Source organism: Balaenoptera acutorostrata, chromosome 18 (genome assembly GCF_949987535.1).
Source record: "Balaenoptera acutorostrata chromosome 18, mBalAcu1.1, whole genome shotgun sequence".
Taxonomy (NCBI): domain Eukaryota; kingdom Metazoa; phylum Chordata; class Mammalia; order Artiodactyla; family Balaenopteridae; genus Balaenoptera; species Balaenoptera acutorostrata.
The window spans coordinates 37199010-37213412 of record NC_080081.1 but is presented as its reverse complement, the minus strand read 5'-3'; the positions used below and the strand labels follow the sequence as shown (position 1 = coordinate 37213412).

The following is a 14403-nucleotide window of genomic DNA, read 5'->3' as shown; positions in this document are numbered from 1 at the left end:
CAATATTCCATGACTTTAAGTTTGGCTTTTGGAGAATTGTCATTTTCTTTCTGTGGTATAGTGTTACTGTGGCTCTTCATAGTCCCTGATGAATTCCCTTGCTGGTGCATTTGAAATTAAATGACAGGTTAGAAGTTAGAGTCTTGTTTTCTGGTAGGTGGCACTAAAACACAAGTTTTTGCTTTCTCTTACCTGAGCTGCCTCTGGTTATATTTGAGAGTTGGTGCTTTCCAGCCTCCACCACCTCTGTAACAGATGGGGATCCCTGCTTTCCTTATAGCTTTTTGTGCCTCTGGGGTTGTTGTTGCCTTGTTTCTGCCAGTGTTGCTGTCATCAGTGGGATGGTGGGCTCTTCTCTTGCATCCAACATCCCCTGAGTCACAGGATCTGCCACCATGGAGAAAGGGGGACAGTAGGAGGGGAGCTGGGGTCACGCAGGTGATTCTATCCTGTCTGGTATCATAAGGTTTGCTGGTTCTGCACTGCAGATGAGTAAGATGGGGGCTGGGGTTGTGGGCACCACAGTGACTGGAGAGACAGTGTACTAGTCCACGCTGCCATGGCTACTCAGTTAACTTTGGCCACGGGCACTACTGCTGTAAGGAGGCTGGGGTCATGTGTGCCACCTTCCCTGTTGCTACTGGTTTCTCTGAAGCTGTGGACTCAGCTACTGCAGTCAGAGGGCCAGGGTTGCAGGCACCAATTCTGCTATTTCCCAAGCTCTGCCTCTTCTATGTGTTCCAGTCCACCCACTTTTATATGTACAGATGTGTGGAATTCTCCAGCTTCCTGCTGTATTGAGAAGAAACATCTTTGTTGAGTTGTGGATATTTTACTAGTTGTATTTTGAAGGGGATAGAGAAAGGTTTTTCTTCACTTTGCCATATTGCTGACATCCTGTCTTCCTTTAAATTGATTGTTTGTTTTTTTTTCATATTTTCAAAATGGTAATTAGGTATTACCAAATAAAGTAATAAACAACTCTTAACTCAGAGTGCAAAATGAAAGCACCTTATTATTTTAAAGGTGTAAAAGCAAGAAAATACAACATAAACTTATTCACATTTTTAAGTAGTCATCTGTGTGATGGGTAAATACCATTTAAAAACATTTTCAGTAGAAAAATAATTTGTAAATCAGTTTACAGAAAACCAAAAAAATCAGTGTTTAATACCAACTTTAACTATAAATAACTAAAAAGAAAATTGTCCTCTTTTCTCTTTTTGCTTCAACATTTATGTCTTCTGCTCTTTGCCTTTGGGAGAAAATATTGCACTGTAAGGCTGCCATCTTTTGGGATGAGGAAAAGAATCAAGATCTTCTTTAATGTAACCTCTTTCCATGCAAGTCTGAGCGGAAGGAAAACCAACTTCCCAGAAATTCTCTGGTGTGTTGGGTGGAATGTAGCAAAATTGGTGTCCAGCAGGAAGCCAACTTCTTTCCTCTTTCTTCTGCTGGAAAATCTGCATAATAAAATTTCACATTTCTTACATGTGTGTCCAAGCAATTTTCTTCTCTCTTCTTTTTTCTGAACCACCTCAATATGAGGAAAATTTTGTAAGCTAGTTTCTCTTTCATCATCTTTAAAATATGGCTCCACAAATGCTTTCTGTTTGACTTTATCTTGTTTATCACTATGAGTGTTTTTTATTTTTTTGTAGTAGCTGACAACACCTTCTCTTCATCTGCTACTTGGGGGAAGATATCCACCAAACAGGATTCATATTTTTCATGTGTAGTCCGATCAAACATATCTTCCAAGCTATCATACATTTTTCTTTCTCCGTTTGCACTTTTTTCTCCCTTCTGCTCTTGCTTCTTCATTTTTAAAAGCATAGTTTCACTAACCAAGGTACAGTCCATGTCCACTGTCTCTCCTCCTGCTAATCTTGACTGACTGCCATACTTTATATCTACTACAGTAATATCCATTTTATACTGAGAAAGGTCTGCTCTTGGATCTATACTCCACTGGATATTTTCAAAGGATACATCTTGATTGTTTTGTGGAGACTTTATTTTAGCAATTCTGTTAATGGATTTAACAGAAGTACTGGTTCAAATTCACATGCTCCATGGATTGACCTGGTTTTTATTTTTATAGGCTCATGAGAACCAGCACCCTTCATGTCATCAAAAAGATTCTCTGTCTCTAAACTTTCACGTGGATGCAGAGGGATTCTAAAGATAGGATTTTCTTCCTTTATTTGTAACAGTGTTTTATTATCTGGAGATTTACTCAAGGACTGGAAAAGAGACTCCTGTAAACAGGACTCTTTTGGTTTAACCCACAGCTCCCACTCAAGGCCTTATGGCTTGAGGAAGAGCCCTTTGGAACAGGCTTCAAAACTTCATAGTCACTTGCTTAAATCTGAGTTTAGAGTTCTCACTTCCTTGGCTTTTCTCTTGACACTGAATAGCTGAAAATCAATCAGACAGATCCAGAGGTTTATCCATCACATAGTCTCCATTCATGGAAGAACAACTATCCACTGCAAAAGAAAAAGCATTTTCTTTATCAAAGGAAGTTTTGGGGCAGCTTATTTCACCTTCACTTTCTTCCTCAATTTTCTTCCTTTTGGTTCTGCCTCCCAATGATTTCAGGGGTACTACATGTTTATCTTTATCAGTAACAGTATCTTTAGTGTGATCAATACTATCCTGTTCACTTAGGGGTTCACTTGTCTTTCTATTTATAAGCATCTGCTTATTAGAAGACGACTGGTTAGTGATCTTGTTCACTTCAGCTCCAAGATTATGATGTGTGAAAAGAGCACCATCTTCAGATTTTGATCTAGGTTTCTCTAATCTATAATTAGAAGTGTTGCTGAAAGGCACTCTTTTCAGATTTTTGTCTTGTTTTGTTTTTGGTTTTGTTTTTGTTTTTTTTCCCCCAGTCTCTAAAAGAGAAGGGAAAAAAACTTGTATTCAAACTTAAACTACTTTTCACATTAGAGGTAACTCCAAGTACAGGAGATGATACCTGAGTGGTCAATTCTTCTTGAGGAGGAGTCTTTGAATTAGAATCTGAAAATGTTAAACTATCTTCACCATTTCTTCTAGATTCCTCAAAAGGTCTTTTTTTTTTTTTGGTGATCTCATTCCAGGCAGTGGTAGAGCTCATCACCAAGAGGGTTCCTAGGGCCTCAAGATTCAGATTCACCTTGAACACTAAGTCCAAGTATTTCAGCAACAACTGTAGCTAAATAATCAGGAGAATAACTGCTTTTTCCATAAGTTTTAGCCATTGGAGCTTGACTCTGATCACAAGTGTTGGTCACTAGAATTTCACTTTCATTAGGTTTATGTTGTGGATGAGTTGAAGACTTTGGTACTTTTTTCAATTCATGTGCACACGCAGAATGCTCCAGTTTAGTATGTGTTTGTTCTACGTGTTGGATGTGGAGGTTCTCCTTTCTTTGTAGCCGGTTAGCACCAGAAAATGAAAACATTGTTATTGGTGAATCTGGAATAATATCTTCCTCAGATTCAAGATCAGTTGCTTGATGTGGTTGATCATTCTCAATTTTCTGCTGCAGCTATTCAGAAAACATTTTATTTTCTTCCTGTAGGTATTCTTTTCATCAATAAGCTCTGTGATAACTTTAAGATTCTGCTGTCGAATATTTTCAAACTCTTGTTGTTTCTTCTGCTTATGTTCTTCAGTTACTGCACAGCAATAACATAATCCTGATCTTCTAAAACCTTAATGGTTTCATGAAGGACTTTCTGTTGCTCTCTCAGCTGTTGATTTTTGGTGAAGAATTCTTCTAGTCTTTGTGCATCTAAAATTCATTCCTTTTTCAGTTTGGTTACTTTTACTTGTAAACCTTGTACTTCTTTTTCATGATACTCCTTTAGTTTTCTCCAAAGATCCTTAGTCATTAGATACATCTGGGTTTCCACAACTGCTTCCAGAGACAGTCATCTGGCTTAATATGCTCCACACTTCTACTGCTTAATGTTTTCTGACCTTTTCTGTTACGTTATATAGGTCTGAAGTTGTCTTTGGCCAGTTTAAATGCAGCTTGCAAGGTTGCCTCAAGATTCTTAAAAGCCCCAGCAGGGAAGCAGGCACACTCTGGGGCTGAGCAGAGAAGGCCGTTTGCTTTTCTCCTTGTTTGCCATTTGCTTTTCTCCTAGTTCCCTCACTAATCGACCAAACTGCCAGTGGCCAAGGCTCCCCCTCGGGACAGCCCGAGCTTTTCAGGGCTGGGGGAGGGCCCTAAACTGATTGTTGATAAACATTAACTTAAAAAGAACACCACAGTCAATCTGAGATTTTATTCTCATACAATAAATATGCCTTAGAGGATATTGGCAATACTAAAGCCTATTTTGGTTTTGGTTTTATCTCCTCATTTTAATGACATATCATTAATGAAAAGCTCTTTCCTCCAAAATAATATATATATATATATATTATATATATATATATATTATATATATATATTATATAATATATATATATTATATAATATATATATATATATTATATAATATATATATATATATATATATTATATATAATACTTTGCACTTTCCCTTCCCTTTCAGCATAACAGAATCATCTACAGTATATGACAGGTAAGATTGGAAGAGTGGAAGAAACGTAATGAGGAAAAGCAGAGTAAATAAGCTTGTGAGTACAAATTTGCAGCCAATTTTTAATGAAGATTCTGTGTCTTTCTGTGGTGATTTATGACCATAAAACCCATAAATCCAGAAAGGTGTATTTTACTACAATTTTAAGCTTGTATCCCTTCCTATGTCCAGATAAATACCAAAAGTATATAAAATATACAGAAGTATATATAATATACAAAAATATATAAGACATATCCCCCCCAAAATAAGAGACAGTAGCTTACTGCAGCGTGTCTCCTTTTAATTGATATGCAGTTTACATAGGCAAACGTTTGCTTAATCCTGGAGCAGCTGAGTCTGCAGACTCTTCATGCTTGGGTGTAAAGGGATCCTGGAAAGCTTCTTCCCTAAAATGCAACCTATAAGTTCCTAAAACTTTTAAACAAAAAATATAACAATAAAAGCAAAAATATAATTTAAAAAAACATATTCTGAGAAATATATTAATGTATTCATGTTAATAAAATTTTGTATTTTTAGAGACTTATAGGGGTTTATTATACCAGAATTCCTGGACTGGATTTCTAGCTTCTTAATTTATGACCTTGACTTCATTACTTCGTTACTTCATTCATCTGAACTAGGTTTCTTTATCATATAAAAAAGGAATACAAGCTACCTGATAGGTTTACAGTGAGGGTTGAATGAGACAGAGCAATTCCTGGCACATAGAAACTGTTCAATAAGTATAGTTTGTTATTGACATTGTAATTACTAATAATAGTAGTGGTGGCAGCAGTAGTAGAGTGGAAATAACAATTGTTATTTTGGTTATTTTTCAATTTTTGCTTGGTCATAGGAGTATCTGCCCAAAATCCTTCTTAGATAAATTGCAAAATTATCATATTTAGAATCAGCTGCCCACACTGTTTTAAAAAATCGAAGCAAAAATATAGTATTAACATTCATGAAAATCGATTTCAGTGAATTGATTCCTATTTGTTAGCTCAAAAAAGCATATTAGTATATAGTGACATTTTATGCTTGCCGCAAATGGCATCCAGGAAACAACTGTAACATTTTGATCTCCAAATGTGCCACATTGTAACTTCAAGGACTAAGCTAACTCTGAAAATTTTAAACAGACTCATTTAGAGAAAATCAATTACCTTGTTTTCAATTCAAGTTAATTTTGCTATGTATTTCTTTTTGATGGCAAAAAGCATTGCAGTTCATAAGCAATATTTAAAACTTTGTTTAAAATCTCTTGACTTAACATTCAAGATGCTGACTGTGGAGGCAAAATATGTGTCACATAGAAATATTTTTGTGATTTTTTTCCCAAAAGATTAAATCAGTTAAGTCCTATAAATTATACCATAGTATTTTTTCAATAGTTTAATGCATATTGAAATCTATTATCAAAAAAATGCATGATCTGTGCATTTTAAGCAAACAAGTTATCTGCCACATATTAATAGCAAATGAGAAAATACTCTGAGGACTAAAGTTTACTAAGAGTAACTTTTGTGTGGAATGTTTTGAGATATAAATAAGGAAACATAGTTTCCTATATATGATTGTAAAACTGAAAATATTTCTACTATCGTCATTTCCATCTTCATTAATTAACTTTATGAGCTTTATTTGACGTTCTGCTCTATTCTGAGCCTAAGAACTTATAGTGTGGAATAATAATACATATTTTCTCCCTTACATACTGTTCTTGAGGTATTACTAATTCCCACATTTGTATTACATGAAAAAAGTGGGCGGCAAAGACATGCCCTGTCCTCATTGTTGTAAAAGCAAGTAAAAATGGTTATTCTAGCTCCATATAATTAATGAAAAAAAAGAAAAATAGATGCAAAGTTCTAAGAGAGCATAAAGTAATTCCTATTCAGACAGAGGTTGCATATTTAATTTTATTTTTCATTTACAACATTCAAATATTTTAGTTTCATTGTAATAATTGTTTCCTATCCATCAATGGACAATGACTTTTAATGGGGTCATTACTCCATTACAATAAATACAGTAAACTGGAATGTTGAAATTATATTTTTAATGTTGTTTTTAAACATTTATCTGACTCAGTTAAGAGGAGGCTATGCTCATATACACATATGAATAAGATAGAAAGGACAGATTCATTTATTAAAGAAATCATATATTTAAGAAAAGAGCTACTCATGAATGGAATGATTTAATCCACATGATTAATAACTTTCTTTGATATTTTTAGAGAAATAGTATTCATTCACTTTTCATTTTTTTCCAACAAGTATTTATTGAATACTTCCTTGAGTTTGGCATTGTTAGCAGTGCTTTTGGTGTAGCAATTAATAAAACAAACCTTGTTCATTGTCTCTATACCTGCTTGCATACAATTCTCAATGAGATCCAAGACTCAACTCAGTTTAAGAACTGATATCATAATAAAATATTTCTAACCAGTATTTTCCAAAATGAAATGAGAGGCAAAAAAAAAAAAAAGATCAAATCTTTGGACAAAGTTCAGTTATCCTGCTATTTTTATATTACTAGCTTATATAGTTTATAGCTAAATTTGTTAATTTGGTGAAATAGCTAAATTAACATTTTATGCTTTAATTTGCTACTGAATGGCTTTGACACAAACATGATAAGTTTATCATTTACTATGTACTTTTCATTATGCTTTTTTTTCCTATCAAGAGTTACTGTTTGCTTTGACAGAGAACTGGGAAAGGCAAAGAGGTGATAACATTTGGAGAAATTAAGCATGCCATCTGTTTGGATGAGGATGCAAATAATTGCAAACATTGGGGGCTTCAACACTCCAGGCAAAACTGAATTCACATTTGTTTTCTTTTCGGAAAATAAGTTTCTATTTTTGCTTGTATTCCTTTATAATTAGTTAACTTAGTAACAATTTTTAAAGGAAATGAAGTGATTCTGTATTAACAAAGGTAGATTTCTACAGTATATATACAAATCTGTTAAATATACCATTTTTCCTAAGATGTCTGACAATTTGTGCACCTCTATCTGAAAAAAAGTACCAAAATGATAAACTGCCAAGTTGAGAGACTTAATTAAGGAAAATTTATACCAATTTAATTGCTTCTGATCTCATATTATTTTTATATTAAATAATTACCTCTGCTTTGGGCAAAATAAAGAGAACTGAAGTGAGTGGAAGAAGAATTAATCAAATTCCAGTAAAGTTACTTGCTTGTTACTCTTGTAAAATATATTTGGGAGAAGAAAATGAATCCTTGGGCTAGACTCAGTTTTGAAAATGTTTCAATTTTTCATACCATTCTTTACTCAATTTTTATCAGTGCTCAAGTTAAAATCATTTTTAAAGGGTGGTTGGTAAGGGGCCAAATTGTCATTTTTATTGGTTATAAGACAAAAACTTTCAGGAAAATCTTCACAAAGGTTTTAGTTAGGGCTCTAATCTATTTTCTACCCAAGTTGATCATTGTGGACTTAATTATTTTTCCACTTCTCTTCTTGATGAAATGATGATGTAATCAGAAAGAAAACCAACATAAGTAATGCACATTATCAATAATTAACTCCAGGTGTTCATATGGCTATTTTGTATGTTTTAATAACATCTAACAAATTATATCTAACATAATTTTCTAGGTGAGATGAGTGAAATTATGACATGGACTGTCCATAATTGATTACATAGTTCATATGAAAATAAGATAGCACTGTCTGTAAATCCAATAATGTTAGAGGGGACCGTCAACCAGGAGCAGCTTAACATAGGAAGAAATGTAAAACTAAAACTAAGATCTCCTTTTCTTGATAACAAATGACCTACTTACTGAATTTATGATCTCAGAAGTTTTTTCTCAAAAAAAAAAAAAAAGTTGAATTGACTTGTTTAATCAACAATCTCAAAGAATTACATATTGCTGTCTGTGAAGCAGATGGCTTTCCTGCTGCCTGTCCTGCTGCTTCTGCCTGCCACCTTTCTCTCTAGCAGCTGTGATTACTAGAAAAAAAAATTCTTTATTGCTTACATGATGTGTCCATAACTGCAGTCATTCTTTTAAAAAGTTACTTTTGGATCCTCTAAAAAAGTGAGAAATGTAAATAAATTTAATGGTAAGCACACCCATAAAATTTCCAATATTTCCACAGATAATTCTAAAACTTGGGTAACAGATCAAATAATTTCTTCATTATTACTTTAACCTTACTCCTCTCACTTCTCTCCTGCTTTCCAGAATGTCCCTAACACAGGGGTACTTAGCAACACTCTGTGTTGTTGTCTTATTAATCTTTTTTCAGTGGAAAATTATTTAGGGAGTTAATACAACAGAATAAGGAAGGTCATGAGTAGTCAGATGGCTATAAATGTTCCTATAGATATTTATTTTGATGATACATTGATGATTCATTCCAGGTACACTCAAACCAGTTCATTAGATTTTCTGTCTGGTATATTATTAAATAAATCAAGTACTTGTTGATTAGGAGAATAAGACATTTGACATTTCTTTTTTGTCATTGAAAAATATTCTAATCTGAAAATATTGAATTCAGACTCTATAATATCCCAATCAACTTAGATTTAAATAAAAGACACATATATTTGACTTCTTAGCATTTATTTCCTTAGATCTATAACCAGCTTTTTGACTACAAAATTTCCCTGCAAGTTATATAGCTATCTTAACTTTATTCTCCAAAATTTGCCACAAGAGTCATATTAAAACAATTAAGGTAATACTTGTTTTGAGCTGAAATGCTAATGATGTTTACCTTATAAAAGAATATACAAATTCCGAATGGCTTTAGAATAAATTCAGTGTTGAACAAGGCAGAATTTACTAATGAATATATATATATATATATATATATATATATATATATATATATATTCCATATCAAAGGTGAAAAGAAAGAAGTAAGCCTCCTAGCAACTGAATTGCAAAAGAAAGTTAAAGCCATAACAATGAAAAAGCTATTATCTTGGCTTGTACTTACAACCTCATTAATGCTTTCTCATCAATGAGGGAAGGACAAATATTGCACTCATTAGCTAGCAAAGGCAACTGCTTCAGGACCTACAAACTACCAGAAATTACCAATGGTGAAGGCTCTTAGACAACCATAAACCAGTAGCAAGTAAAATAATCTTGGAAGAATACTCTCAGTTAGATATTGGACATAGAAAATAAAAACATCAGTTAAGGCAACTGAAGGTCCTGTGAAGGAAAGAAATGAGAAAGATGAGAAAAATAATTTTAAAAGATAATTGTGAAGAATATTATAGAATTGAAGAGACATTCAGATTGATAAAAAACAGCAAACATGACCAAAAAGGGATATTTAAAATGCTGCATATTAAAAAGGAAAAACTGAAAACATATCTAACCATAGGGAAATTACATAAAGCAGATTTTCCTATGAAATAATAGGAAATAGACTGAAAAGAGATTTCCAATCAGTAGCAATAAATGACAGTGTCAAAGCATAAAAATAAGTATGTGTAAATCTAGAATATTTTCCTAGCTGACTGTATTGAAGACGCTTACTGAAAAACTACTATAATAGGGAAAAATTAATTAAAAAAAATAATAGTCAAAATTAAACTAGCAAAAAGAAATAGGATACAAGATGTGAGGAGGAACATAGTAATTGGCAAATTTATGTAGATAAAATTGTGATTAATATAAAAACTTGAATGGGTAGAAAATAAGATTTAACTAAAAGACTAGATCTCAAGTTTGTGAACAAGAAGAGAGGAAGGTCCAAAGGAAAGTTAAAATATTCTAAATTTCTAGTTAAATTCAGAGGTAACAAATAAATGTAGACTATGATAAGAAAACATTATGTGAGATATATATAGGAAGAAATATAAGTAGTTCAGGAATATTAATACATTATAATTAATTCACAAATTAACAGAGAGATAAAAAGAGTGAAGAAAAGACACAAAACAGAGAAGAAGAAACATATTGGAGTATTTGGAATGCATGCTAAAGAGAAAATATTAAATAATATAGAAAAAATAAATGTAAATATTCAGTAAATACAATTCAAAACAAAAAGTGGATTAAACTCACAAAAATGGGTAAAAAAAATTTAACATTATGCACTTTTCAAAATATTTCTGAAATATGATTATAATGGAGTTTGAAAACCAAGGAATAGAAAAAAAACTTAAATGGAAAAGAAAACAACAAAAATCAAGTTGGTGTTGCAATAATATTGGCAAATATAAAGTTTAAGTGATACTCCAACAAATAGATAAAAACCATGAAATATTATGCACCAGGCAAAATTAGCTTAATAATTTCACAATTGGATTTGAAAATATTTATCAAGACTTTTTAATAAACAAATAATTAATAATAATAATAACTAACATATTTTGAATTCTTACTGTGTATGACTACAATATCACTTGCCATTCCTTATTTAATTGAATCCTCTGAATGATCCTTTGGATAGGGAAATATATTCTCATTTTAAAGATGATATAACTATTGAAAAGAGAGATTTAGTAATTTGTATAGAATAAAACAGCAAATAAATATATTATATGGAATAGTTGAATTCTAAAGCCACTGTTTTTACTCATTAAAATAAAGGTACCTTTTTTAGCAACTCAAGGGAAAATTATGAAAGGCATATTCCGAATTCCAATATATAATATTTTAAAATAAATATTTTGTGCTTAGAAAAACATCAGCTCAAGTCTCTATAGAAAAACTTGAATGCACACCAAACGTGGAAAAACTTCACTTTCTCTGATGAAAATGAAGTAATATGAAAATAGTTATAAAAATCCATGATCTGGAGCAAAAGAAAATCCAACAAACAAAAAAACACATATAGGGTTTCCCTGGTGGTTCAGTGGTTAAGAATCTGCCTGCCAATGCAAGGGACACAGGTTCGCGTCCTGGTCCAGGAAGATCCCACATGCCACAGAGCAACTAAGCCCATGCGCCACAACTACTGAGCCCGCATGCCACAACTACTGAAGCCCACGTGCCTAGAGCCCATGCTCCACAACAAGAGAAGCCACTGCAATGAGAAGCCCGTGCACCACAAGGAAGAGTAGCTCCTGCTTGCAGGAACTGGAGAAAGCCCACATGCAGCAAAGAAGACCCAACACAGACAAAAATAAAAATAAATAAATTTTAAAAAACCACACATATATATTTGTACATCAAATTACAGAAAATAATATAAGTTAAGTAATATTTAAGAGCATATAATATTATATTAAAATTGAAAGAAAATGAGAACACCATATAGACACAAAATCTTGTGTATTCTTAGAGGAAAATTTATATGCTAGATACTTATATTTAAAAAAATAAAGAGATTTAATGAGTTAAGCATTGAAATCACAGAGTTGGAAAAAATTCGAATAAGACCAAGGACTCAAGAAGAAAAGAAATTTTTTTTAAAAGCAGAAATTACTGAAATTAAAAAAAAAAAGAAACTATAAAAGTGATTAGTAAAAAAAAAAAAAAAAAAAAAGTGATTAGTAAAACAATTGTTTAGAGACATTAGATTTTTCTGTAGAATATTGCATATTCTGGATTTGTCTGACTGATTCTTCATGGTATTTTAAAATTTATTGTTCTATTTCTTACACTTTCTGTATCAATCAGGGTTCTATGAGAGAAGGAGAACCAGTTGGAGAGAGAGAGAGACATTTCCTCAGTTTTGTTCTTAAGGCCTTTCAACGGATTGGACTGAGGGTCATCCACAATATCAAGGATAATATTACTCACTTAAAGTTCACTGATTGTAGATATTAACCATAATTACAATATACCTTCACAGTAAGACTTACTGTTTAATTGAATTACTGGGAACTACAGTTTAGTTACATTGACAACTGAAACAAAGTGTCACAGTTTACATTTGCTTTTTCAACCTGGCATTTATACACATTTCTTAAAACTGTACTTAATCTCCAAATGAAAACTATGACAGTCATACTTGTGCATAAAATGATACAACAATCCTGTTTACAAACAGCACACTAATCCTTTACCTAGAAAAGGATGTTATCGAACATAACTTGAGTCTCTTTCTGGCAAAGACAATTTATTGACACCAGGTTGTGGTGAAGGAAAGTACAGTGGATTTTGCAGGTGCCAAGCAAGGAGTACAGGCAGCTCATGCTCAAAAGACTTGAACTCCCTGAAGGTTTTCAGGGAATGGTTTTTAAAGGTAAACATTGGGCTGATGCCTGCAAGGTGTGTGACTTTCTTCTGATTGGTTGGTGGTGAGGTAACAAGGTGATAATCTAGGAATCTTGTGCTCAGCCTGAAGTTACCATCCTCCACCTGGGTGGGGGCCTTAGTTCCTATAGAAGAACCCAGAGATATATGTCAGATTGTTATGTACATCCCTTGAGGAGAAACTAGGAATCTGCATTATCACTGCACTATAGTTTCTTGACTGATCCTCCTTTGTTTCTGCATTCCCTCACTTCCCAAATTAGTAACTGAATCTGCTCTTTGGAACTCAAGGAAGGTCTAGGAGACATTTTTCCTCCAAACAAGAAAGGCTTTTGTACCTGGAGGGCCCTGAACGGTCCTGCTTGGGCTCAGATGCAAAATCCTCAGTTACTGTTCACTCTTCTCCTTGATACCCTGTGACTTAATATTGTAACATAAAGTTAACTCTGATTAATACATCTTATATTAGATGAAAAAGGGATAAGAGAAGGAAGAAAACAAAAAAAAAAACATTTGTTCTAATCCATACATACATTCATATATACACATACATGCAAATTCATTCAAAACAAAAAGGAGTAAAATACTTATAATGATTAAGTTATTTATTTCTGAAACTGGTCACATGGTTGTAGTTGGTGTTTATAACTACCTTCCTCCACTACTCACTCCATATTCCCATCACCCTCTGTAAACCTCAGATGTTATGGTTCTTTGTCTGGTAGGGTCATTCAAACCTTAATCCTGAAAGGTCTGAGCTGTTAATCATCCTGCTAAATCAGGTTATAGTTTTCCAATGACTTTAATTACAGGTCATGGTAGTATAAAGAGACACCCTAAGGCACCTCCTATATCCCAGACTTAATCTCCTTTACCTCTATTATGTAGTGGTAGCTTAATTTCCCTTGGTAATCAAGATCATTCAACCCAGCCAGTACACTAATTCCCTTGTTTTCCTGTAAATTTAGAAGGACCACTAGCCCAAAGAAGGCAGATGGCAGTCTTAATTCAGTTCAACAGAATCTTTGTTGTATTTTCTGGTGGAAGCATTCCTCCCTTTGGAAGAAAGGCCTTTAGATCAGCAGAGAATAGGTTCCAGGGACAGGATGCAAAATTTTGCTGATAGATGACTAGGGATAAGAGTGAATAATGCTGCTACCATTTCCCTCGTTGATTCCTGTACTGGTAAATCTTCGTATTGGGAGAAATAGCACCTTACATTAGAAGCTGATTTATAGCACAAACAACCTCCTAGAGAACATTGTCCAGCACTACACGGTATTGCCATCTAGTGGCAACTGTAACTGAGTCTTCAAAAGGACATTCCACCATTCTCTCAAGCCAACAATTTCAGTATGTGGGGAATATGATAAGGTCAGTTAATTCCAGGTTAGTTTTTCAATCAGAAGCAATGCTGTGTGGAATACCATGATGTTTGATAAGGAATCATGTAAAACCAGAGACAGCAGATTTGGCTGAAAGGAAGGTAAATCTATATCCAGAGTAGGCATCTACTGAAGTAAGAACAAAGCACTCACCCTTTCATTATGGAAGTGGTGCAATGGAATCAACCCACCACCAGGTAGCTGACTGATCATCC

General features: G+C 33.4%; 1 pseudogene; it reads right to left on the bottom strand.

Annotated features, from left to right (window-relative positions):
- Positions 1-1235: 1235 nt before the first annotated feature.
- On the bottom strand, positions 1236-3928 carry LOC103020255 (DNA endonuclease RBBP8-like; annotated as a pseudogene).
- Between the last annotated feature and the right edge of the window lie 10475 nt (positions 3929-14403).